The sequence below is a fragment of the Acomys minous genome, assembly GCF_964271855.1.
Source record: "Acomys minous genome assembly, chromosome: 7".
Lineage (NCBI taxonomy): Eukaryota > Metazoa > Chordata > Mammalia > Rodentia > Muridae > Acomys > Acomys minous.
Window position 1 is genome coordinate 50772278 of NC_140488.1, and position 27135 is coordinate 50799412.

The 27135-nt window shown below is 43.4% G+C and overlaps 1 protein-coding gene across 1 annotated transcript in view; it reads left to right on the forward strand.

The window, feature by feature from the left end:
- The first annotated feature begins 20561 nt into the window (after positions 1-20561).
- Positions 20562-27135, forward strand: part of TRMT2B (tRNA methyltransferase 2 homolog B) — a 50636-nt gene continuing 44062 nt past the window's right edge. Inside the window, 2 exon segments of the mRNA XM_084788598.1 lie at positions 20562-20656; positions 25956-26010. The gene's annotated coding sequence lies outside the window, so the exon portion shown is untranslated.

The following is a 27135-nucleotide window of genomic DNA, read 5'->3' on the forward strand; positions in this document are numbered from 1 at the left end:
AGTTCAGCCCCAGGAATGAGGAGTTTAGAAACATGTCCTTTTACTATTTCACCAGATGCACCTTTAATCCCCATCACACCTACTCTTCAATTATTCACTCCTCCTTTCGAACCTCATCTTTTCCTTCTATCAAACCATCAGTCCCCAGGAAGTTTTTCCTGTCTGAAGATGCTGGCACTCAAGGACAAAATTGCAAGCCTCAACTGCTGGCTCAAGCCTGGAATCCCACTAATCTGGTGATGGGGGCAGGAGGAAGGTGAGTTCTGGATGAGTCTGCGCTACATCGATAGTTCAAGGCCACCCTGGGCTACTTACCAAGAGTCCTCTGAGAAAAATCACACACACACACAGACACACACACACACACACACAGACACACAGACACACAAAGGAAAAGAGAAAAATTGCAAAACCAAGATTGACAGTGACCAAAGAAGGCTTTATCTTCTACTTCCTCGAAAACCATGTTATGGTTCCCATTGTTCAGCAAATAACCCCTAGGTTTTCAATTCAGTATTTAAATTTTTCACTTGGGTTGGAGATCTAGCTCGGATTGTAGAGTGCCTGCTATGATACTCCTCCATCCACGACCCTGTTTCATTTTGATGTTGTCTCTCAAAGATTTCTCTTTCAGTGGGTCCCACTGTCTGGTGCCATCCCTCACCTATCCACTCACTGTCCCATCCTACCAGAGCCTTCCTACCACCCAACCTTTTAATCACTCCTTTTCCTTCTCCTTACTCTTCATTAGCATTCAACCTTGGCATCAGTGTCACCTCCTCCATAAAGCCTTTCCTGAAATATACCCAGCTGGATAAGACTTTGCTCCTCCTTTGATGTTCTATTACCAAAAAAAACCAAAAAAACAAAAAAAAAAAAACCCACAGTGTTTATTAGCTGTTTAGTAGGGCTAAGAAACTGCTCTTGTGGGGCTGGAGAGATGGCTCAGAGGTTAAGAGCACTGACTGCTCTTCCAAAGGTCGTGAGTTCAATTCCCAGCAACCACATGGTGGCTCATAACCATCTATAATGTGATCTGGTGCCCTCTTCTGGCCTGCAGGTGTACATGCCAGCAGAATATGTATAAATAATAAATAATTATTAAGTGACTTAACATATACAGCAATGCTATGAGCTAGGTATGAATCCCCACTTATGAATTGGAACATCGATGCCAGGATTCAAATGACAGTTATATGTAGAGGCCAGGCTCCTTTTGTTTTGTTAAACACAGGAAGCCTTTGTTTATTCTAGGAAGGGGTAAAATTTGCATCAGAGCCTCTAATAAGATGTGTTGCTCTGTTGCTCAGAAGTGTGCCCAGAGGTCTCAGATGGGTAGTACATGGACAGCGTAGAACTCACGCTGAAAATGAATGGGAAGATGACATACCAGGATCCTGAAAAGCCTTATAGACGCCACAAGAATAGTCAGTGGTCAGAGGGTGGTGTGTCTTTTTGTTTGAGCATATAGAAACTGGGCAAGCTGGGTGGTGAAACTGGGCAGCTCACAGTAGAGAGACAAGCAGGATTCTAGTGGCACAGTTCAAGCAGGGAGGTGAAAATTGTGTGTCTTGTAGTTTGTTTTCTGTTGCTATGCAAAACATTGTGATCAAAAGTGGCTTGTGGAGGACAGGCTTTACTTCAGTTTATACTTCACAACCTATCACTGAGGGAAGCTAGGGCAGGGACTACAGCAGCGACCTCCAGCCAGGAACTGAAGCAGAGTCTGTGGAGGAGCGCTGCTTACTAGCTGCCTCCCCTGGCTTGCTCAGCTACCTACCTTATACAACCCAGCTCGGGGTGGCACTGCCAACAGTGCTCTGGGTGATCCTCTAACAATTGACAATAACGAAAATGCTCTACAGATGTACTTACAGGACAACCCGGCTGAGGCAATACTTTAACCCTGGTTCCCTCTTCCCAAATATGTCAAGTTGACATTCAAGATTAGCCTCCATGAGTCTATACCCTCACTATGACTCAGAGGTCTCTTTCCATCCTAATCACCAATCCTTAATACTCCTCTCACCTAACCAATCCAAACTGGCATTAGTGGTTCCTATCTCTAACCCCAGCACTCACCTAGAAGCTGAGCTAAGAGGATTTCTGTGTTCAAAGCCACCCTAAGCTACATAATAACTTTCAGACCTGCCTGAGCTATAGTATAAGACTCTGCCTCAAAAGACAAACAAAATACATTTATGAAGGAGATGAAGGAGGAGAAGGAAGAGGAAAAAATAGAAGGAAGGAGAGGGAAAAGAAAGAAAGAGAAAGAAAGAAAATAAAGAAAACACTAGAGAATCAGTACAAATTCCCTTTAATGCACTTTTCATATTCCCAATGCCGTCTCAGACATTCCTTTTTTCCTTTCACAGGTGTGATGATCCTGATTCCCTTACTTATTACTGTGACAAAATACCTGAGAAAGCAACTTAAGAGTTTATTTTGCAAGACAGCCTGGCAGTAGTAGTACATGCCTGGATTCTCAGTATTTGGGAGGTAGAGGTAGGTGGATCTCTGTGAGTTCAAGGCCAGCCTGATCTGCAGAGTGAGTTCCAGGACAGCCAGGGCTACATAGAAAGACCCTCTTTTGAAAAACAAAAACAAAACAAAAAACAAACAAAAAAATTAAAGTACTTTTAGGGGCTGGAGAGACAGCTCAGTGGTTAAGAGTACTGGGTCTCTTCCAGAAGACGCAGATTCAATTCCCAGCACCTACATGGCAGCTCACAACTGTCTATAACTCCAGTTCCAGGGGACCTGACACCTTCACATAGACATATGTGCAGGCAAAAATAAAAGAATAAAAAACTAACAGCAAAACACCAATGCACATAAAAATAAATAAATCACTAAAAATAGAGTCTATTTTGCTCACAGTTTCAGGATACAGTCCATCATGGTAGGATAGTTATTGGGCAGGACTATGACGTAGCTGGTCACATTACATCTGTAGTCAGGATGCAGAGATTGATGACAATGATGATAATAATGATCATGGTGATGATGATGATGATGATGATGCTTAGCTTGGTCTCATCATGTTTTTCCTTTGCGGGCTTCCAGTCTATGGAGTAATTTAACATATTTAAGTTGTGTTTTCTGTCCTTGGTTAAACCTTTCTTGGGGCTGGGGAGATAGATAGCTCAGTGGGTAAAGTACTTGCTGTACATGTATGAAGACCTGAGTTCAGTTCCTGGGCACCTATACAAGACAGAATGCTGGTGTGCCGAGTCCTGAATGCTGTGCACTGCCACAAGCCAAATCCATCACGGCATCCTGAGTACCAGTTACTCAAGTAGAGTTAGAACTCCAAGGACATTGTGTATTCCAGGCTGCTGCTGTAGGGCAGGTTCCCATCCTGCCACTGACATTCTGGGGATGTTTGTCCCTTTTTTCCAGGTAGGTCTGTGCTCCTTGTCACCACTGATTTGAAAGCAGATTCTATGAAAGGACCTAGACCGGAGATGCTGGTTCTCATCTTGAGTTTGGCAACCAGGCCTAGGTATGTTCCTCTAGATATGGTGCTGGGCCACATAGGACCCCTCCTCAACCTAAATCCACATCACAAACACAAGGTACTAGAATGAGTCCTTTCTCAATCCATCCCCTGGATAAGTCTGGGAGAGAAGAGTCATGTACCCATTCCTACTGCTTCAAGCCTTGTGACTTAGGCACTGTAGGAGTACACAGAAAGTGAGATGCAGATCCTGCTAACAATGTGCTTGTTGTTAGATAGCAGACAATAGAATTTGTTTATTTTCATACACATAATAGATTACTGGAAAGGAATGCACCCAAGTATGAGATGTTAATCTTTGTAATTTATTTTTCAAACATCCTACATTGAACATGGCAGCAAAGTGAGCACTCGGGGAAGACTATGCTTCATAGTTAGAAGATTGACTATATAAAATGTGTTTTCCTGTTAAATGACATGATAATGGGGATAATACCCAGTCATCAAATATCTTAAATGCTAAGGGATAAAAGGGACAGTAAATCATGATTACACTATGAAGAGATATTATTGTTGGTGCTTTATTGTTCAGTATTTGAATTGACCTTTTCTTTAACTGCTTCTTTATGAAAAAGACATATATACATTATTACTTTTTCAGAATTTGACCACTTTAGTACATTTTAGACCCAGATTTTATTAGCTTGTTAGCTTTTTGTCACAATATTCCTCAGTTAAGGCAAAAGTTCTAACTTCAGGAAATCTCAAAGGGATCCAACCACTGTTACCTGTAAGGATTGGACACTGAGTGGCAAAGGTAGGCAGGGATCTTTATCAACAGTATGGTCACACTAGTAACAACAGAAGCCTGGTGGTGTAAAATCTGTTTTCTGTGTTTTTGTTTGCTTTATTTTGTTTTTGAGACAAAATCTTGCTATGTAACCCAGGCTGGTATTGAACTTGTGAAAGTCTTACCTCTAAATGCTAGGGTTACATCTTCAAATTGCTTATAATAGTGATAATGTTGTATAGGAAAGAGAAACAAAGGCAACAGTTGGGGGTTGCCATGTGTCTCGGTTAGTTTTCTATTGCTGTTATAAAACACCATTAACAAGACAACTTATAAAAGAAAGTACTTAATTGGAATGCCACTTTCAGAGGGCTAGAATCCTTGTGGACCAAGCAAAGGCAAGGCAGCAGGGACAACTGAGCGCTTAAAGGCTGAGCAAGCAGGAGGAAGAGGGAGGCACACAAGGGACGTGCAAGTCTTTTGATACACCTCCTCTAGCAAAGCCACACCTCCGCATCCTTCCCAAACAGTTCCGCAAACTGGGGACAAGTATTCAGACGTATGAACCTATAAACCTATTGAGACCATTCTCTTTCCAGCCGCCCACCACGAGTCGTCCATTCCAGCTTGGTCTGTTCGTTGTCTGATTAATCATTCTTTTGGGTTACTCACTCAACATCAGTCCTGCAGTTTTATATTAGGTACAGTGTTCTCTTTTGCTTAGGGAGAAGTTTGGCATGAGTGGATTCTGGTTAGCTGTAGCATAAAAAGACTCAGGAGAACTCAAAAGGATGAGAATCAAACAAAGATGGAGTCCCCAAGAAAATAGAGTTCCCTGGGTTAGTGACCGGACCCTCCTGTAATCGGTCCACTTCTGTGGGAGTGTGACCTGAGCTACATCTCCATAACAATTAGGATGCAAAATCATAATCATTTCACACTAGTTAGTTCTTTTTTTCGAACTTGGCACAACCTAGGGTTACCTGGGAAAAGGGAACCTCAAGGGAGAAATCGTCCCATCATTTTGGTTCCATATGAACGTTAAGCTTTCCCATATTTATGTAAAGAATCTGTGAATCGTTTTAAGTAACACACACAAAATGCCACCCCATTCTCTCTTTCTTTTTCTCTTGAGACAGGGTCTCCTGTAGCCCAGGCTGGCTTCAAACTTTCTACATAAAGCTAAGTGTGACTTGGAACTTCTGATCTTCTCGCCTCTACCTCCTGAGTGTTAGGATTATATATGTGTGTGTGCCACTACACATGGTCTATGCAGTCCTGTTGGTCAAATGCATGGTTTTGTCCATGTGAGGTCAGCATTCTACCAACTGAGCTGCATGCACAGTTCCCTTCTTTTCTTTATATAGTGCTGTTAGTTTTTTTTTTTAATATGAAAAGTTTTTCACAAGCTCATGTGTTAAAAGCTTGGTTTGCAGCTGGTGGCCTTATTTTGGGAGCCGATGGAAGCTTTGAGAAGTAGGGCCCAATTAGAGAAAGCAGGTCACCAGAGAGTCTGGGTTCTGCTGTGGTTCCTTCCAGTTCTTCTGAGCTTTCTTTCCACCCTGGGGGTGGGGGAGCTACACGTTCCACTGTATGTTCTCACCATAATGTTTAGCCTCACATCAGACTCGCAACAGTGGGACCAGCTGGATGCGGACTGAAACTGCGAGCCAAAGAAAGTCCCTGCTCCTGTAAGTCGTTCATTGCCACATGTTTTATCACAGAGATGAAAAGTCTGACCTAGAGCCATTCATCTGTTCAAATGAGATCTCACTGTATTGCCCAGGAAAGCACGGAACTTTTAGGCTCAGCTGATCCTTCTGTCTTAGCTTTCCAACTAGCTGTACCTAAAAGCTCACAAGACCACATCTAGCTAAGACTAAAAATCATATTATTAGGGATTTTATCCTTGTGTCACCATTCCGAGTATATTCCAGCCATTTTGTCCTCTAACTGGCTGTGGTTTGCTTACAGGGAATCTGTTGACTGTTTTCAGCCACTTGGCTGAACTCTCTTCTGAATGTTCTCCTTAAATCTATTCATACTTCATTAGCCTCTCTCACCTCCCACCCCACCTCGGCATTATCTGCATAGACAACCAAATCAACTGCAGATAATAATTTTTGTCTCCATTCCAATAGCTACACCTCATTTCTTTTCTCATATCTTACTCTAGTTGTTAAAACCCCACTCTTTAAGCCTGTGCCTGGCCTGCAGCAACCAATGGAATCACACTTGTCAAAGGAGCCAAGAAATGGAGCACCAAGAGAAGCAAGGACACCATGCTTACTCCTATTTGGAAGTATTCATTGCTATGGACTCTTGCTGTCAAGAGGAGAAGGATCTGACAAGGTACTTTGTCTTTTCTCTTACTAGGCACTTCTGCTAGCCAGGTTCTTCCTGCACTTTCAACCAATGTCTGACAGCAGCAGCACAACTCACAGACAGACAGACAGACAGACAGACAGACAGACAGACTTCCTGCCATCTGTCACCCTTAGCTTTATGTAGAAAGTTTGAAGTTTGTGATCTCCTGCCTAGCCTTTCAAATGTTGGGATTACAGGTATACACTGCCACACCTAGCTATAGAAACTATTTTCTTTCTCACTATTAGCTCTTAACCAACTTGATTGGCATTAGCATCATGTATATATATATGTATGTATGTATGTATGTGCACGCATGCGTGCATGTATATGTAAATATATACTTATATGTGTGTATGTATATATGTTGTATATGCCATCATATATATGCCATTTATGCTCTGTCTCTCCCTCCCTACCCCCCCCCACACACACACACAAACACACATGACATGGGGGTTGTAATTGAATATTGGTACTTTTCAAGAACTTACCAAGTGTCTTAATGTGCAGTCACACTAACAAGCACTGCACTGTGCTTTGTTGCCTGAAAGCTCAAGGACCTCAGCTGTGTCTCAGTGAAATATTTAATGCACACTTCTGCCTGTCTACTGTAGGTGATGTACATTCTTTACCAGGTAGGTGTGAACAACAGCTCCAAGGAGAGCTTGCACAGTAATGGTTCTTTCCTCAGCTTCCCAAGGTAGTGCTAATCGAGACCCTCCATGGGATCAGGCTGGATGTGTCAGCTGTATTAAATCCTGAGCTGACAGGTAGCTGTGCTTGGCAAATGCTGCTCTTCAGTGTTAACTCTTTGAGCTACTTCAGAAAGATGATAAAGATTATACTGTGGAGATAGCAGCATTTAGTAACAGTAAAGACTAGGTCAGAAACTGCGCCGACCCAAGCATGTGGCCAGCTCTTTCCTGAAATGTTGTGTTTTGTGAGCACAGCCTATGGCCTGTGTTTCCCTCCAGAGCAGAAGGGCTAGCCAATTTCTACTTGTTTAGAAGTGAGAGAGGAAGATCAGTTCTCCATGGCCTCTGGGCACTGAGCATAGAGCATAGAGGAAAGTGCAAGCCTGCTCCCTCAGACAGGTATCATAGCATCAGACAATGATAGGTTCATTTGCCCTTCAATGGGAGAGGGTGGAGTTAAAAAGAGGTCTTCCAGGGGCTGGAGAGATGGCTCAGAGGTTAAGAGCACTGACTGCTCTTCCAGAGGTCCCGAGTTCAATTCCCAGCACCCACATGGTGGCTCACAACCATCTATAATGTGATCTGGTGTCGTCTTCTGGCGTGCAGGTGTACATGCAGGCAGAGCACTGTATACATAGTAAATAAATAAATATATTTAAAAAAAAAAAGAGGTCTTCCAAATATGCTCGCAAGTCCAGCTTCCTCAACGTCACCTGGAAACTTGCTTAAAATGCAAATTCTTGGACTGATTCAATCAGAAATTGTGGAGATGGGTCTGCAGAGATGGCTTAGTGGTTAAGAGTACTGTCTGCTTTTTCAGAGGTCCTGAGTTCAATTCCCAGCAACCACATGGCGGTTCATAGCCATCTATAGTGGGGTCTGATGCCCTCTTCTAGCATGCAGGTGTACATGCAGATAGAGCACTGTTTACATAATAAATAAATAAATGTAAGAATAAAATTGTGGAGATGGGCCCTCACCATTTGAATACCAGGTTTTTGTACATGTGTTTGTGTTCATGTATGTGAAGGCCAGAAGTCAATCTCAAATGTTTCTTAGGTACTGTCCAAAGGTTTGTTTGTTTTTTATTCTTTAGAGAGGGTCTGTAACTGGCCTGCAACTTGACAAGTGGTCTAACCAAGCAGTGCAGGACCAGGGATGCAACTACCCAGCACTGGGATTACAGCCCTTGTGGTGTGAATTTTAAAGAACCTTCCAGGGAATTCTGATGCAACCCAAAATCTGAGAATCATTGGTTAAAAGGTCAGAAATTAAAAGTGGGAAAATTAGTATCTGACAGCTGACTTAAAGGTCTGCTTCTATCACTTGCTCTGTGATCTTTGGTATGTTATTCATTTCTCTGTATGTCTCAGTTATTTTGTACATTAAGTGCAGCTATCAGTGTTCTCTGTAAATTGGACATCTTCCCATGGGGCATTTGAGATACTGTGTGGCACAAAGTAAGTGTCCAATAAATGCTGGCTATCTCTTATTACAAGGGCTAGACTGGATGATTGTTTTCATTTCCAATAAGATTGGGGTTTTACAGGATAGAAAATCCCCAAATTAGAAATTTAGGAAACAAACAAAAAGCTTAAAAGTTGGGTGTGGTGAGACATAGTGTCAGCACTCAGGAAGCAGAGACAGGCAGATATCCATGAGTTGAGGGTTTCCCTGGACTACTTTGTGAGTGACAAGCCAACCATATTTGCATGGTAAGACTTCATCTGAAAAGTAAATAAATAAAACTAAGAAGCAGCTAGGTGCAGCCATGCATACCTATAACTCTGATACTGGAAAAATGTAAGAGGAAACATCAAGAGGCCATGGTCATCCTAAACTACATGAGGAATTTAAGGTTAGTCTGGGGTACAAGAGACCCTAGCAACTTTCCTCAGTCCCCTCCAAAAGTTTAGGAGCTACAGGGCACACTTTAACAACTCAGCTGGAAGAGTGGGACCACATGTTTTTCACCTGCCAGGATCTTCGCAGCATTGGGGGACACACCAGCAGCGAGGCATTAAAGCAATCTTGTCCTATCATCCCTTGCAACCTACCAATGACACTTGAAAGAAATCAAGGAGCACATCAGCAGGAAAGAGAAGAGAAGCTAGTGTCTTTATTATGGGTTTTTCTGAGGGTGGTGATTTGGAGAGAAGCGAAATTACAGCCTCTGGGTAGCTGGAGGATTTGTGCTTTTGGTGCTAAGTCCCAGGCATAAAGCTGAGATACTTGTACTGATAGGGCCCCTTTTTGGAGCAGGACGTGGGATCAATGTTCCTAGGCTGTTTCTCTCCATCTCGCTGTGAGGGATGAGCTGTCAGTGCTGGAATGCCGGGAACATTGAATTGCAAATGTTAGCACTATAAAAAAAGCAAAGGGTTGAGACCCTCAGAAGTGAGAAAATGAATATTAACACCAGCCATGTAAATGTGATATAGTAAATATCTGTGTTACCCTAGAAACTAGAAGTATAAAGGAGCTAGTTAGTTGGGTGACAGTTTCCAGGGTAATTCCTCCCACACAAAATGTAAGAGCTTTTGTATTATGTTAACTCATTATGTCCATTGCCACTAGCCCCTCTCTCCGTAGTTCATTATATCTTTTCTCTCTCTTAAAAGATTCTCCTTCTGAATTCTTTTTTTTTTTTTTTTTTTTTGGTTTGAGGGTAGTAACGTTCTCCCAAGTACTCTTATCGAAACCCCTTGACATTTATGATAGGGACAACGGGCCCCCAATTTATTGTGTATGTCTAAACCCAAGAAATACACTGTAGAAAAAAATCAGACACAAAAATCAGGACATGATAGACTCCTCAAGTAAAAAAAAAAATTAAGGTAGCTTACAGTGGAGGAAACTAGCCATCTGTGATTCTTCCCAGAAGCAACTTCTGGTAAATATAATTTGTAAATAGACTGGAGATGAGATTAAGATGCTTCCCGATATCTCACCTGGGAGCTCGGAGCCTGCAAAGTAATTCATGTCCGATGAGCTGTTGCCTTGGAAACAGTGATGCATAATGAGGCTAGGAGGCAGGTAATATTGTAATGTCAGAAGATTCTAGTAACTAGTTAGAGTTGGTGGAAAAAAAGATCACTGGAGAGTGAGTGTTTATGAGGAACTTTTGAAGTCACAGGAACACCAGGCTGCTCGACTTGATACAAATAACTATTGGGCTCTGTCTGTTCACATGATGAGTGGCTCTCTGATTGCAATCTTGCTCTCCCTGGTGCATTAATAGCCATAGAGATGACCCTCATTAATAGGTAAGAATAGTTCTGTCACTACAAGTGATATTCCTCATGGGAATTGGATTGCAAGCCAGTTTCTTATAAATTTGCTTAACAAGTTAGTTACAGTTTACTCTTTTCTGTATTTACTGATAAAATCTTGTTCTCCGTTTCAGAGCCTGGACTACAGGAACTTCACCAAAATTCAACAATTGTATTTTTCTTTATTATCATTGTAATATATGTCCACTCTAGAAAAACTGGGATGTTTTTCTAGATCAAACCTGGCAGAAAGCAAATGAATGGTACCCATGTTAGTTCTTTTCCTATAGTTAAGATAAAATACCATGACCAAGGCAACTTATAGGAGGAAGGTTTTAAATGAGATATCCTCCATGGTCTCAAGCATTTGAATCCTTCATTACAGTTAGTAGCACTGTTTAGGGTAGGTTTAGGAGGTGTGGCCTTGATGATAGAAGGATGTCACTGGGGCAAAACTTGAAGTTTCAAAAGCCATGTGCCATTGCCAGTTTGCTCTCTCTGCTTCTTGCTTGTGGGTTGGAGATGTGAGCTCTTAATTCTAGCTGCCATGTCTGCCACCTGCTGACATGTTGTTCCTGCCATTATGGACCCTAATCCTCTGGAACCATAACCCAAAATAAAAGCTTTCTTCTAAAATTGTCTTAGTCATCATGTTTCACCATAGCAATAGCAGTGTAAAAGCGATAGTAAAGTAAGTAACATAACTCCCATATTCATCATGGTTCTATTGCTGTGGAGAGACATTGTGAGCAAGTCAGCTATTTTAAGAGAAAACATTTGATTGGAGACTTACTTACAGTCTCAGTGGTTTAGTCACTAACATCATGGAGCATGGTGGTATTCAGGCAGGTGCTAGAGCAGTAGCTGAGAGTTACATGCTAATCTGTAAGCAGAGAGAGGGAGGGGGGAGAGGGAGAGGGAGAGGGAGAGGGAGAGAGAGAGAGAGAGAGAGAGAGAGAGAGAGAGAGAGAGAGAGAGAGAGGGAGGCAGTCAGACAGACAGAGACAGAGCCTGGAATGGGCTTTTGAAACCTCAAAGCCCATGCCCAGTGACACACTTTCTCCAACAAGTCCACACTTCCTGATCCTTCACAAATAGTGCCACTCCTTGATGACTAAGTGTTCAAAATATATGAGCCTATGGAGTCCATTCTCATTCAGACAACCACAACCATGCCATGCACTTCCTTTCAATCTTTGTTCCAGTGTATTGTAAAACACTTGTTCTAGTTTTTACATTTATATGTTTGAGTATGGTCTATGTGAATGCCAGGTGAGTGTGTTTGTCAACAGAGGCCAGAAGAGGGCATTGGATGCCTAGGAGCTGGAAGATGGATGGCTGTGGTCCTCCTAGCATGAGTACTGAAAGCTGAGTTCAAGTCATCTGCAGCCAGCGCTCTTAACCATGGGGCCATCTCTTTAGCTCCTATTCCAGTGCATTGTTTTTAGATTTTCATTTTATTTCACGTGCATGAATGTTTTGTTTGTCTGTATGTATGTGTACCAAGTGCACACAGTGCCTGAAAAGGTCATAAGACGTCATTAGATGCCCTAGACCTGAAGTCATGAATGACTCTGAGCCACCATGTTGGTGCTGGGGATTGAATCCAGGTTCTCTGCAAGACCAGCCATCGCTCTTAAATCACTGAGCCATAGCTTCAGTCCCTGGAGTTATTTTTTATTATATTTACTTACATTGTGCCTCTGCATGTGTGTTCCTTAGCACATGTGTGAAAATCAGAAGACAACCTGCAGAAGACAGTTCTCTTTTTTTCACAATGTGGGGCCTAAGGCTCAAACTCAGATTGCCAGGCTTGATGGCTCGTGCTATCATCCACCAAGCTATCTTCCCAGTACCTGGGGATCAGTATATATAAAATTATAAATGGCCACATGTAGTTCAACCTGGCCTCCAGCTCTCTATGTAGCCAGGAACGGCCTTGAAGTTTCAATCCTTCAGTCTTTGCCACCAAGTATCGGGGTTGCAGGCCATCATACCTGGCTGGTTTAATTTTTCTGAGTTCAATAAATTCATAGGAAATTTCATTTGGTATATGTTGGGGCTTGGTTTTTAGATTCTTAAAAACTTTTAAAACCCCTGAGTGTATAGATGTATGTCATATGGGCAAATGCATGTATGCATTTTTGTGTGTGCATGGGCTCACATATGTATATATGCATGTGTGTGGAGGCTAGGTTATTCTTATTCTGCAAGGACTTCTTGCCAGTTCTGCTAGGATAGCTAGCCAGCTTGCCTTGGGGATCTCCTGCCTCTGTCTCTCAAGTGATGCTATTACGGGGGGTGGGGGGTGGGCTACCACACTCACCTCGTTTTTTCACATGAGTTCTGGGTATCCAAACTTCAGTCTTCACACTTGCATGGCAAACTGGCCACTGAGAGCATACTTTAATATATGCATCCTGTGGGATACTTGTTACAAACCTAGAAATTCCTTCTCCCTCCCCTCCTTGAGATTTCACTTTGGTAGGTGAAAAGACAGGGATCAGAAATCCATATTTGTTTCAATCACTCCAGCTAATTGTGGTGTACAACGGCCCTGATAAACTTTTTAAGAAACTACTATAGTCTGTAGTGTAGTCTGCTTAGTGACTGTGGCAGTTTCCTTCAGCTTCTAGGTTGCTACATGCTGTAATTCCCACCTATAGATTGCTACTGGAGTTCTCCTGAGGAAATATCTTTGGAAAACTCTTTCCATTACCTTCCAGTTGTTACAAGGCTCATCTCAAACTGATCAAGCCAGCTTTCCGGGCCCTCAACTATCTTTTGATATCAATCTTGTTATGTCAAGTTTACCCAGATGGTGAGACCCCCCAAAAAGACCACCAGGACTCTATACCGATGTAACAAACACAGGGTCCTATATTGTGGGCTCAGAGCTTCGATCACAATCCTTCTTGATGGAGCAGGATAGGAGAATGATACCGGAGCTTCAAGGGTAATGGGTTTATAAGGAAAAACTGTAATTATTGGTGGGAGACACAGAGAAGTAAGGAAAAAACCGTAAGCAGTGGGGGGGAGGGGCATCATGAGTCTCAGGAATGTAGTCCTTCAGGCACTTTGGGTGGAAGAGGCTGGATTTCCAGGGAAGGTTGTGAGTCTCAGGAATGTTGCCCTTCAGGCAAGTTGGGTCCTGGCGGCTGACTCTCGAGGGAAGTTGTTTTATCTCAGAGGATCACTGAGCCTTAATTGTATCTTCTGGAGAGTGCTGGCAGGTTTGGTTTACGGCAGTGCGTGGCCTTTCTTAGAATGCAGAAAGTAGTGGAATCACTTGGAGGACAACTTTCTCACAGACCATGGCATTAATTGCAAAATATAGATTAAATATAGAATATGGCATTAATTTTGCCCTTACAATCTAATCAACCAGAAGACCATGACTGTGTCAGCACTTTCCTATCTAGCCAGGCCTGCATACTGATGAGCCTTGAATTGTTCATTCCCATTGTCATGCTGAAGCCTTGCAACAGTCTCAGAGGATACACAGCCTGGACACTCAACCCAGTTCTCACATCCTTTTTCTTTCCTGACTTCTAACATGATGGCTGCTTTCCTAGAATTACCAGTGTGTTAGAAGGACCCTGCTGTTTAAAGGTTGCAGTCCTCCTGGTCCAGAGAGCCACTCTGAGCTTGGCATTAGGTGCAGGACTCCCTCTCCCCAGCAGGGCCTCTGACTCTCTGCCTGACTCCATCTGGAGAGTGTCTTTAGACATAGATGCCCCTAGCCACATTTGATATATGGCCCTTGACACAACTCCCTGCTAGCTCCCCCTGCCCCCTGTGCCTATGGGATAATTAGGTGCTCCTAACATATGCTAGGAGTGTGCAGCCAAACGCAAAACAGGCCCCCAATTTCTTTTCATTCTGAAGCACTTTTATTTACTTAAAATTATAGCAAGATATTTTTCCAACCCTTCATAGATTGATTCAGTTTTCGTTTTGATAGATAATTAGAATCTCATATGATTTTCCGCATCATCTAATACCTCTAACAAAAGCATCATTAAAGTGCCTGATTTCAACCAATTATGAATGCCTATCCTGGAAGACACCCCTGCCTCTCCCCGCCCGCCCCCCCCCGACTCCCCAAGGGCTATATAGCCTTCGTTCTCCCTGATTAAAGTTAACTAGCTCCTGAAGTAGTTCCTGGAGTGTTTGATCTCCATCATGCTTACCGCTTTCCAGGGCCTGCATCTCACCTTCTGTTCTTCTTGCCCTGGTGGGCTGGTGGCCAACAGCCCCTCAGGGAAGAGGAGAACCACACTAGTACTCTGACTGCTGTGTATTTTTCACCCAATGAATCTTGACTTCCCTGCAAATTCAATCTGCCAGGCCATGGTATGTATATCTTGTCCTTCATGGCCTCTATTACAGTTCTAGGAAGAGTTGTTGACTATAACTAAGCCAGCCCTGTCAGATAATTATAATACAGGTTTTTTGAAAAATGATTTTTAAGTTTATGTGCACACATATGTGTCTGTGTGAATTTATGTGCACCATGTGCATACAGGTGCCTGTGGAGGCCAGAGGGCATCAGATCCTCTGGAACTGGGGTTGCAGGCAGTTGTGAACTGCTAGACCTGAATCTTCTACAAGAGCAGTATGCACTGTTAACCATGAGCCATCTCTCCAGCCAATACATGGTAGTTGTAAGAAGGAACTCTGTAGCCTTTCACACATCTTTCTTTCTTTCTTTTCTTTTCTTTTTCTTGTTTCTTTTTCTTCCCCCCCCCCCTTTGGTTTGTTTGTTTGTTTGTTCGTTTTGTTTTGTTTTGCTTTTCAGATAGGGTTTTGTGTGTGTGTGTGTGTGTGTGTGTGTGTGTGTGTGTGTGTGTAGACTTGGCTTTTTTAGACTCACTTTGTAGACCAGGCTGACCGGGCCAGAACTCACAGGGATCTGCCTGCCTCTGCCTCCTGAGTGCTGGGATTAAAGATGTGTGCCACCACGCCCAGCTCACATATCTTTCTTCTACCAAACTAAGAAGGTTTGATAATTTTCTACGTAGTTCACTTCTTTGTGTTTTTTTTCTTTCTGATAACAAGGTTAAACAAAAGGTTATCTTGGTTTCAGTGTTTATCTCATTCCACAAAAGTGCTTATTACCTATGACATGCCCACTTACAGATTTTCTGCCCGAAGAGTCTAACCTTTACTATAATATGAGATCTTTCCTTTTCCTCTTACAATTGTAATGATTTCTCTTTTTCTAGAAGAGCATGTTTTATTGGATTAAATAAATACAAAGGGGTTAATGGCGAAATAATTTCATTTTGGCTTCCTTAATCTCTTTTCTGTCTTTACCCTTCAGGGTTCTGCCTCCCTGAAGGGCAAAATTGCTTTATATGAGTTTGCTTGGATGTGTGGAGTAGGTGGGGCCACTGAAGGAAATGACCTTTCTTTTGCAGTAGCCAAGGTGGTGAGACTTGGATCATTGAATATTTATTGAGCTTTTCTGGGCACCTAGCTCTGTGCACAGCTAGAGAGAACACCAAGATGAGAAGGGATGTCTAAATGGAAGGGCAGGGGAGGGAAAAGGGGAAAGTTTCAGTGTCAGAGAAAAGAGTAGGCTGGCAATCCACAGAGAAGGGTAGTAGAGAGAAGAAAAGGGAAAGAGAGCAAAGGTGAACCCTCGGGCTTGCTTTTACATGAGAGCATCAGAAGGGCCCAAGAACCACTATGGCAATGGTCTGAGCTTGGATTTTGAGAGCCTTTACAACAGTTAGGATAGTCATAGATTCAGTTAAATTTACCTGCTTGAGGGTGATTAAGAAGTAAAAGACCTCTTTGTAAAAGTAGCTATAAATGTGTTTTTGTGCGTATACACTATATGTCCATTATTATTAATTGCATCATGCTGGCTATCAAACAAAAGCACTCTTCCTCTGAGTTAAAACTTTAGTCTCTAACATTTTTGTTTGTATTTTGTTTTGTTTTGTTTTGTTTTGTTTTGAGACAGGGTCTCACTGTGTAGTGCTGGCTGTCCTGGAACTCACTATGTAAATCAGGCTGGCCTTGAACTCACAGAAATCCACCTGCTTCTGCCTCCTGAGTGCTGGTACTAAAAGAGTGTGCCAACACACCTGGCAATTTTTTGGGGGGTAGATTTATTTGGTATCCCATAAATGCATACCATGTAAGTTACAGAAAGTTGTGAGACATCATGTAAGTGCTGGGAATTGAACCCAGGACCTCTATCAGAGCAACAAGTACTCTTAACCACTGAGGCATCTCTCTAGCCCTTTTGTATTTTTTAAATATGTATTTTATGTGTATAAGTGTATTTACCTGGATGTATATATGTGCACAATATGTGTGCTCAGAGGCCTCAAAGTTCAGAAAAGGGTGCTGGATCTCCTGGACCTGGACTTACAGACAATTTTGAGCCATTATGTGAAAGATGTGAACTGAACTCGGGTCCTTCACCTATTCATCTGGCCAGCCCCCTAAAGTTTTTAAATGATAATAGCGGACATTTATTGTTTGCTTGTTGTGTTTACGAACTCCCACTTTCCCAATATCAACTCATTCAATCTTCATCATGATCACACGAGGGTAGATACAAGTATGATTCTGATCCGGCATAGAACAGCTAAAAATAACTTGCTGAAGTGCACATACCTTTTAAGTATCAATGTGGTCCTTCCCACCTCCACCCCCCCCCACCCCCACCCCCACCCCCCGCCGCCTCAGATAATCTTTATTGCTATTTACTATGGTAAGCATCACTTAAAATTGATTTTTAAAATATTTATTTACTGCACGTGTGCAGGGTGGAGGAGCATTCATGCTATAGTGCTTGTGGTACAGGGGTCAGAGGGCAACTTTTGGGAGTTAGCTCTGTCCTTCCCCATGTGGTATTTGGGGACTGAATTCAATCCATCAGACTCAGAGGCAAGTGTATTTATTCAATGTGCTATCTCACTGGCCCAAAGTATAATATTTACTTGAGACAGGGTGTCAAGTAGCTCAGGCAGGCCTTGAACTCACTATAACCTTGAATTCCTGATCTTTTTGCTTCCACTTCCTGAGTGCTGGGATTACAAGTGTGAACTAATCAAACCCAGTTTCTGTGGTGCTGGAGATGAACACTAGGGCCTTGTACATGCTAGCATAGTTATGAGATACACTGCTAGCCCTGGTTTTTGTTGTTGGGACAAAGCTGAACTTCATAGTGTAGCCTGACCTAGGACTAGGCCTGAGCCATCTTTCCAATTGGCAATGTGCTTTTGAATCTTGGCCTGACCCAGTACTTGTTATTATTTGAAGTAGTAGGCTTTGTTTCATTCCTTCCCTGGGACTGATGTATTGGCTTGCACATAGTAAACATGCAATGCTTTGAATGAGCTGAAACACCAACAAAACGTGCTTGCTATTTAATGTCAACTGTTTTTAAGCATTAAAAACTGGCCAAGTGCATGGGGGAAGGTTTGCAATCTCAACACTTGGGAAACGGAGGCAGGAAGATTAGCTGGTGGTGGTGGTGGTGGCACACACCTTTGATCCCACCACTTGGGAGGCAGAGATAGATGGATTTCTGAGTTCGAGGCGAGCCTGGTCTACAGAGTTCCAGGACATCCAAGGTTCCACAGAGAAACCCTCTCTCAAAAACAAAACAAAGAGTTCAAATCCACCTGAGCCTGAATTGGCCATGTTTTGTAAGCAGTGGAGGGATTGGAATCCTTTAATCTACAGAGTGTTCTGGGATTGGAGCCTAGCAGAGTCCCATAGCCAAATACTAGGGGACGCTCTGGGAGTCCTAAGGAAGAAAAGGAGGAAAGATTGGTGGAGTCAAAGGAGTCGGGGACACCAGGAGAATATGGCCCACAGATTCAATAGCCCCTGGATTCATGGGGGCTCCCAGAGATCAGGGAGCATGTAAGGGTCTGATCTAGGTCCTCTGCTGAGTAGCTTCGTAATCTTGTGGGACTCCTAATAGTGGCAGCCAGGGCTGTCCCTGACTCTCTTGATCCTTTTCCTCCAACTGGGTTGCCTAGTCCAGTCTTGATGTGATGGTATATGCCTGGCCTTCTTCTTTTGTTTTTTTGTTTGTTTGTTTTTTTTTGTAATTACTTAATTTATTATGTATACAGTGCTCTGCCTGCATGTACACCTGCAGGCCAGAAAAGGGCACCACCAGATCTCATTATAGATGGTTGTGAGCCACCATGTGGTCTCTGGGAATTAAACTCAGGACCTTTGGAAGAGCAGCCAGTGCTCTTAACCTCTGAGCCATCTCTCCAGCCCCGGAGCCTGGCCTTCTTGTTATGCCATGTATGGCCAATGTCCCTGGCTCCTGGGAGGCTAGCTCTTTTCTGAGGGGAGGTGGAAGGGGTGGATCTGGGGGAAAGGGGAGGTGGTGGGGGAGAGGAGGAAGGGGAAACTGTGGTTGGGATCTAATATATGAGCGAAGAATAAAAAAACAAACAAATAACTTTTCCATTTGTAAATAAATAAGGGAAAACTCTCTACAAGAGTTCAAGTACAGCCTCTGCTGCACGAGACCCAAACAGAACTAAACAAAACCCCAGCAACAACAAAGAGCAGGCAAACAAAACCACCAAACCCCAAACAAGACAGAACATTTTTCCATTGCCACATAAGATAGAGCGGGAAGAAACGCCTAAAAAATTCCCTTGTTCATTGTAGGGCTTTTACCATAAGACAGAACTTAATGATAGAGCCTTGCTCATTTTGTCCAAATCTTCCAACTCCTTATACATGGATACCTGAAATTCTCTTGAGGGAGGGAGGAATGGGAGGATACAAGGGACGGTTTGAGATGTAATATGAATAAATTAATTTTAAAAAATAAAATAAAACTCAAAAAAAAAAAAAAGAAAAAAAGAAAATGCTTTATGCTGGACATGTAATCCCAGCACAGGTCAGCCAGGGCTGCAAAGCGAGACACTGCTTCACATTTTAATCTCATTTTAGTTTGTTAGTTAATTGTGTATGGAGGGTGGGGGTTTCATGTGTGTGGACGCACCTGGAGGTCAGGACTGTGGTAAGCCCAAATTCAGGAGATCCCCCACAGACTCCTGGAGACCAGCCGGATGCAATTCACACAGGGTCTTTTTTATTGAGCAAACTCCAGAGCAAGGACCCTCGATTCCCCAGAAACTGAGAAAGGTGGCGGCAACCCCTCCTTAGGTACAGGGTTTATTTAAGGTGCAGAGCAGGGAGGCCTTGAGCCAAGCTGCAGGGAGACTTGTTTTTTTCTCATCTGTTGTAACATTGTGGGTTCTTCACCTCCTGAGTTGGCCTCCAGGTGTGGGGGAAGGAGGGGAGCTCTCTGTAGGGGCGAGCCAGAGGCTTAACACAAGATGGCCTTTGTTTAGCTCTCACAGTAGCTTGCAGCAGTAGGCTCTTTTCTTCCAGCATGTGGGTAAGGGGGATGGAACTCAGTTGCTGCTTTTTTGAAGGGCAAGTGAGATGGAAGGGTTGGTAAAGAGCTTGCTGCCAAACCTGACAGGCTGAGTTTGATCGCAGAGATCAACAGGGTAGAAAGAGAGAAATGACATTAGCAAGTTGTCCTCTGACCTCCGCACAATGGGTGGTGGCACACAGGAGCTAAATAAACAAGTGTAATAAAAAAAAATTAAGAACAGAAAATTATTCTTTGAGTTGGAAAAGTTCATGTGTAGCATCGCTGGGATGGACAATACCATATGTGAATACGATGTGAATTTCTTCCGGATTTTCTTCCTTTTTTATATAGATCCCTGTTTGATGAGGAGAAAAGGGCGGCGGTGGGCGGGGCTGCAGAAAGGAACTTGGGGTCGGGATGGGGGGAAGTCCCGCAGGCAGCCGAGACAGCAGCACTTCCTAGGAAAGGTTCCTGTACAGACAACCAGGTGGGGCTGCCGGCTGGCTGGAGGAGGAGCCCCGCGGCACTGGGAGGAGCCAGGGCAAGCAAGCTGGAGCGTCGCGCCAGGAAGTGACTTGCAACCCCACCCCCACCCCCCAAATCCCCAGCGCAGCCAGCTGGCTCTTTGGTTTGCCACTGCACGTCCGTTGGAGGCTTTAGTGACTCCGAAGGAAGGAGCAGTGGGTAAGTAGCCTGGAAAAGCCAATGTAGGGAGTACTCTTCCTTGCGCCCAAGTATCTGGTTTGGGACAGGAAGGAGGCAGGCGGGGCCGGGGATGCCACCCAGGAAAGCTTTGGAAGGTCGCAGCTAGCCTAGTGTCTACCATCGCAGCCCCCTCCCCCCTCTTCTTCAGCTCAGCCCTGCAACCTGCCTACCGTTTGTGGGCTTTTGGTGGATTGTTCTAGCGCCTGTCTGTTAACCCACATTTCCCATTGCTGTGGTAAAAGATTCTGGCAAAAGCAGCTTTAAGGGAGAAAAGGTTTGTTAGGCTTAAAATTGCAGCTTCCAGCAATTCCTTACGAAAAAGTCAAGACAGCAACTTGAAGCAGCTAGTCACATCCACAGCCAATGGCACAGAGAGAATGAATGCATACATATTACTATTCGGCTCAGTTGGAACAGTGTTCTGAAGTCAAGACTGAAACCCAGAGGTAGTGCGCACAGTCGGCAGGGTCTTTCCACAACAAATTAATATAATCTAGACAAAACTCCTCCCACGTTGTCCGCAGGGCCACCTTGATCTAGACCATCGATTCTCTTTGGGAGCCAAATGACTTTTTCACAGGGGTCACCTAAAGCCATCCTAAATATCGGACATTTACAGATTCCTAGCAGTAAGCAAAATTACAGTTAGGAAGTAGCAACAAAAATGTTAATGGTTGGGAGTCGAGTCATCAAACCATGAGGAGCTGTATTAAAACATTGGGAAGATTAAGAAGGATCTCGACTACCCCTCCCTATGTATCTATCCGTACATAGTCTATCTACCCCCTGATATAGCCTCCACAGTTAAAGTGAACCCTCACACTCTGTGGGACACACTTGTTCAGAGAGGGGATTGGAGGACTGGTCAGGAAAGGAGGGACCTGACTGCACGTGGTTTGCAGTGGGACACATTAGTAAATTAATTTCCCCTAAGTAAACATTAAGTATAGATGGATTTTCCAGTCAGTGATTAATCCTGAAGCAGGAACAGAGAAGTGTCCTCCCCCTGCCCCCCCCTCTCTCTCTCACACACACAATCAGCATTTATATTTCAAACGGAGAAAACTACAAGAAATTAGTTTTTTTCCCTGCGACCCGTTGCCCTCTGTGACATTAGAAAACAAAGAAAGTAGAACTTGATTGGTATTATTGCCTTCGTCATGAAAAGTGTATTTAGCTGCAGAAATCACTAAATACAATAATTGACTCTTTACTACATGAGCTGAAAAAGCAGGGGCCTATTTTTTCCTTTTAATTTTTGTTGTTTTGGAGAGCATGTTTTAAGAGCCCAGGCTACCCTCAAACTCATGGCTCTCATGTTTCAGAACCTCCAGTGCTCAGATTATAAGCTCAAGCCACCATGTCCCCATCTTTTTTCATGTAACCCTGGCTGGCCTGCCTTTGAACTTTGGATTCTCTTTCCTCCAACTCCTGAGGGCAAAGGCTGGAATTACAGGTGTGCACACCAGCTCTGGTGCTAAGGATAGAAGCCAGGCTTCCTATGTGCTGGGCAGGCACTCTACCAATTGAACTACATCCTCAGCCTTCATATTTTATTCCTTACCTCCTACTTCTTCCCTAATTTCTTCTTCTCACTGGCCTTTGCTCTTCTCCATATCCAATATATACATTTCTCATACCCTTTTGTTGCTGTTGTTGTTGTTGTTTTTTCGAGACAGGGTTTCTCTGTGTTAGCTTTGGCTGTCCTGGACTCACTTTGTAGACCAGGCTGGCCTCGAACTCACAGCCATCCACCTGCCTCTGCCTCCCAAGTGCTGCATTTCTCACACCTTGATGATCATAGGGCACACGATTTTGGTCGTGCTAGCAGGTAGTTCCTGTCAGGCCACAGCCTCTCCACACTCCAGTGGGCACTCACTCAGAGGGTAAGAGGTTGTGTGCATATCTCATTAAAAAAAATATTATAAAACTGTATTTAGCCTCACAACTCCCAGATTGGTAGGTTGTAGCCATCGAGGCACAAAGAAGCTGAGTGACCCAAGTGGCATGCTTTGACTCAGTGTAAAGAAGGGGAGTTGAGCACCTGCTGTATGATGCATATAGTCCTGAGCGCCTCATGGAGGTGTAAACTGACTTAATACTTACTACAGCCATGAAATGTAGGCATTATTAATCCTGTTCTTACAGGTGATGATCTAACATTTATTGTGCTTAGTTAACCTGTCCAAAGCCACAGAGGGAGAAGTAGAATCTGGACTAGAATATGAGTTCGAGGATGGCTGGAGAGATGGCTCAGAGGTTAAGAACACTGTGTGCTCTTCCAGAGGTCCTGAGTTCAATTCCCAGCAACCACATGGTGGCTTAAAAAACACCTATACTGGGATCTGATGCCCTCTTCTGGCCTGCAGGTGTACATGCAGATAGAGCACTCATACATAAAAGTAAATAAATGTATCTTTAAAGAGAATATAGGTTTGGAGTCTATTAATATTTTAAAAGTATATGTATTTGTTTTTGTTTTATGTGTATGTCTGAATGTATGTCTGTGCACCACATGTGTGCCTGTGGAGGCCAGAAGAAGCAGGTGTTGGAGGTACAGGTGATTGTAAGCCACCATGTGGGTGTTGGGAAACCAAATGCAGGTTCTCTTTAAGGGCAAAAAATGCTCTTAACCACGGAGCCATGACTCTATCCCATATTCAAAACTTTATAGATTAAATTAGCTTACAAACTAGCAGATTCCCTTGTGGGATTTTTCATACATCCTAGTTTTGATTGTCCCTTATCCTTTTCTATTTATTTATTTTTGTTTCTTTCCAGACAGGATTTCTCTGTGTGTAGCCTTGGCTATCCTGGAATTCTCTTTGTAGACCAGGCTGGCTTTGAACTCACAGAGATCCTCCTGCCTCTGTCTCCCAAGTGCTGAGATTAAAGGCGTGAGCCATCAACACCCAGCTTATTTTTAGTTTTTTTAAAAGTTCTTTGTGTATTCTGTGTATTAATCCTCTGTCAGATATGTGGCTAGAAAAGATTTTCTCACGTTCTGTAGGATGACTCTCCATTTTGCTTTTGCTGTACAAAAGCTTTTTAGTTTTATGAGCCTCAATTACACAACCATTTGCCTTATTTCCTGAATAACTAGTGTCCTGATCAGAAAGTCCTGACCTCTGGCAAGATTATGGCATTTTTTTCCTTGTAGTTTTTTTTGTTTTGTGTTTTCTTTCTTGGGTTTGGGGGGGGGCGGATGGGTTTTGGCTTGACATTTTTCCCTCTAGTTTTAGTTTTTTTGTTTGTTTTGAAACACAGTTTCTCTGTGTAGCTCTGGCTATCCGGGAACTCACTGTAGACCAGGCTGGCCTTGAACTCAGAGAGCTTCCTGCCTCTGTCTCCTGAGTGCTGAATTAAAGGTGTTGCACCACCACCGTCTCGCTTGTTTTAGGTTTCATGTTGAGGTTCTTGATCCCTTTGGAGTTGAGTTTTCTGCAGAGTGAGGAAAGATCTGTTTTCTTTCCTCTACACACACCTACTCAGTTCTTCCGGTACCACTGTGGAAGAGTCTTTTTGCAGTGTTAATGACTAGACCAATAGCCTTTCTTTTTTTCTTCTGGTGATAGGAATTGAGCCCAAGGCCTTATACATACTAGTCAAACACTCTACCTTTAAGCTAATATGACCCCACTTTAAAGCCTTTGTTCTTTTAATTTTCAATTTGCTTATTGACTTGATGTATATTACCATTTTGTCTGCATGCCTGATGCCCATGGAGGTCAGAAGAGAGCATTAGATTCCCTGGAACTGAAGTTACAGGTGGTTGTGAGGTGCCGTGTGGGTGCTAGGAGTCAAACCTGTGTCCTCTGGAAGAACAACAAGTGCTTTTAACCATGGCGCCATCCGGCCAGCCCCAAAGCCCAAGTTCTTAAATTTTGATTGCCTCTTATGGGTGTCAATAGATGGTGAATGCTATTGTAAACATCTGACCTATGGACCAGCCCAAATATTGCCTGTTAGACATTTGAAACTTTCCTCCCAGACCCAAATAATGCCATCCTGACAAAATCCAAGGTAGAGCTCAATAGCTGAAGGTATTTTCATAGCAGATCATCAATAGGTCATCATGCCAAGTTCATGCACATGTTTTGTGACACTTAAGAACAGTACTCAGCCAGGCCCGGTGGTACAGGCCTCTAGTCCCAGCTACTCACGAGGCAAAGACAGGAGGATCACAAGTTCAAGGCCTACCTGAGCGACACAGTGAGTTCAAAGCCAGCCTAGAATATGTAGTTTAGACCCTGTGTCAAAAAGTAAAACGAGAGCTGGTGATACAGCTTAAAAATAGCATGCTTGCTAGCATAGATACTAGACTTGGTGTCCGGTACTGTAAGAAAAGACAGAAAAAGGAAAGATGCTTATGGAACACTGGATAGATATCCTATCTTAGTCTCCTTTCTCTTGCTGTTGATAAACACTGAGAGCAAAGGCTGCTTGGGGAGGAAAAGGTTTATTTCTGCTTGTAGCTTGTTCGTCACTGAGGGCATACTGAAGCAGAAGTAAGGGAGGAGTGCTGCTTGCTGCCTTGCTCGCTCCTCATGGTTTGCTCAGTCTGCTTTCTTATACAATCCAGGAACACTAGCCCATGGTTGGTACTGCCCACAGCAATCTGGGCCCTCCCCCATGAATTGATAATCAATAAAATACACCACAGGCTTTCCTACAGGCCAGTCTGATAGAGGCATTTTCTCAGTTGAGAGTCCTCTTTCCAGATGACCCTAGTTTTTGTCAAGTTGACACAAAGCTAGCTAGCACACACACTAAGGGAAGGGAAGAAGGGGAAGTCCTGTAATGGAGGAAGGGGGGTTCCCTTCCGGAGCACTGTGATAGAGGCACTGACAGATGCAGTGCCTTCTGCTCTCTTCCAAGAGTCACATTTCTTAACTCCTCCAGCCGTTGTTTCAGAGTTGTCCTTGGAGTTCTTCATCTAATTCCTTTCTTGTGCTCTCCAGCTTTATTACCTCCCCCTTTCAGTCCCATGATATCCTTAAATGCACTGTGGCAGTAATTACACAGAAGAGCTGTTGCCAGGTGCTGGGCACCATGCTTAGAGCCTTACAAATGTCATCTCTAATCTTCAGTTGAGTACTTTTTTATGTAGGGGGGTGGATTGGATTTAGGGCCTTGTACCTGCTAGGCAAGTGCCATTTCGTTGATCTACACCCCCCGGCAATACATGCTACTTTTTAAAATTAATTCTCTTATCTTACTTAGCTCTTACAGCTCCTATATGAGGGTAGGTATCATTATGGTTTTCTCTGTTTTACAGATGCAAGAAAAGGAATGTCAGAGGAATGACTAACCTGCTGGAAGCCATCTAGCTAGTAAGTGTTAGAGCCAGCAGACAGCCCAAGCTCATTCTGCCGTTCTCTTATTGCAGAGAAAGCCCAAAGCTTTCATATGTCCCTGCTGTCTGACTGTATTCATTGCTTTCTTTCCCCCTTGTGCCTTTGGACAATGTTCTGGCTATGTTATTGCCTATATCACAGGCGCTTCCCTTGGCCTCTATAGCTCCATAGGCGCTGCTTTTCCTTCTTCTTTATTCCTCCCTCTCTCTCCCCCCTCCTTTCTTTTATCCCTTCCTTCTTTATCAGGATCTGATTATATGTACTGCTTCTCCTTTTTCATTCCTCTCTCTGTCTCTCTCCTTTCTTTATCAGGATCTGATTATAGGTGTTGCTTCTCCTTTTTTTATTCCCCCCCTCTCCTTTCTTTTATCCTTTCCTTCTTTGTGAAGATCTGATTATGAACCCTGGCTATCTAGAACTCAACCCACTTGCCTATGCCTCCTTAGCCCTAGGATTACAGTTGTGCTATCAATCTTGACCTTACTGGTTCCTCTTTTTAAGTCAGCAGCATCTCTCCCAGCTGTCTTCTAGGTGGAGTCACTGGCCTAGGGTTCTCTTCTCCTGTATTCAAAGTTCTGTTTTGTATGATAACTTCTGCTCTCAGAACTGCTCAGACAGATCTTTATTTCTCCATCCTAGACTTGTCTGCTTTGAGAAACTGTTCTTGAGCATGTACCAGGAAACACGTTTTTTTGGGAGCTGGTTATTTATTTATTTATTTATTTATTTTGGTACTAGAGATTAAACCAAGGGCCTCACACATTCTAGGGAGGCATTCTACCACTGAGGTATACCCCTAACCTTCATATTTTAGGCAGTGTCTTCTTATATAGCCCCAGCTGATCTGAAAATCGCTCTAGACTTTAGGCTGGCTGCAAACTCACAAGAGATCTGCTTGTTTCTGTCTCCCAAGTGCTTGGATTCAATGTGTACACTTTGACACACCCAAACTTTTAAAAAAAGATTTATTTGCTATTTACACAGTATTCTGCCCTCATATGTGTCTGTATGCCAGAAGAGAACACCAGATCCCATTGTAGATGGTTGTGAGCCTTCATGTGGTTGCTAGGAATTGAACTCGGGACCTCTGGAAGAATAGAC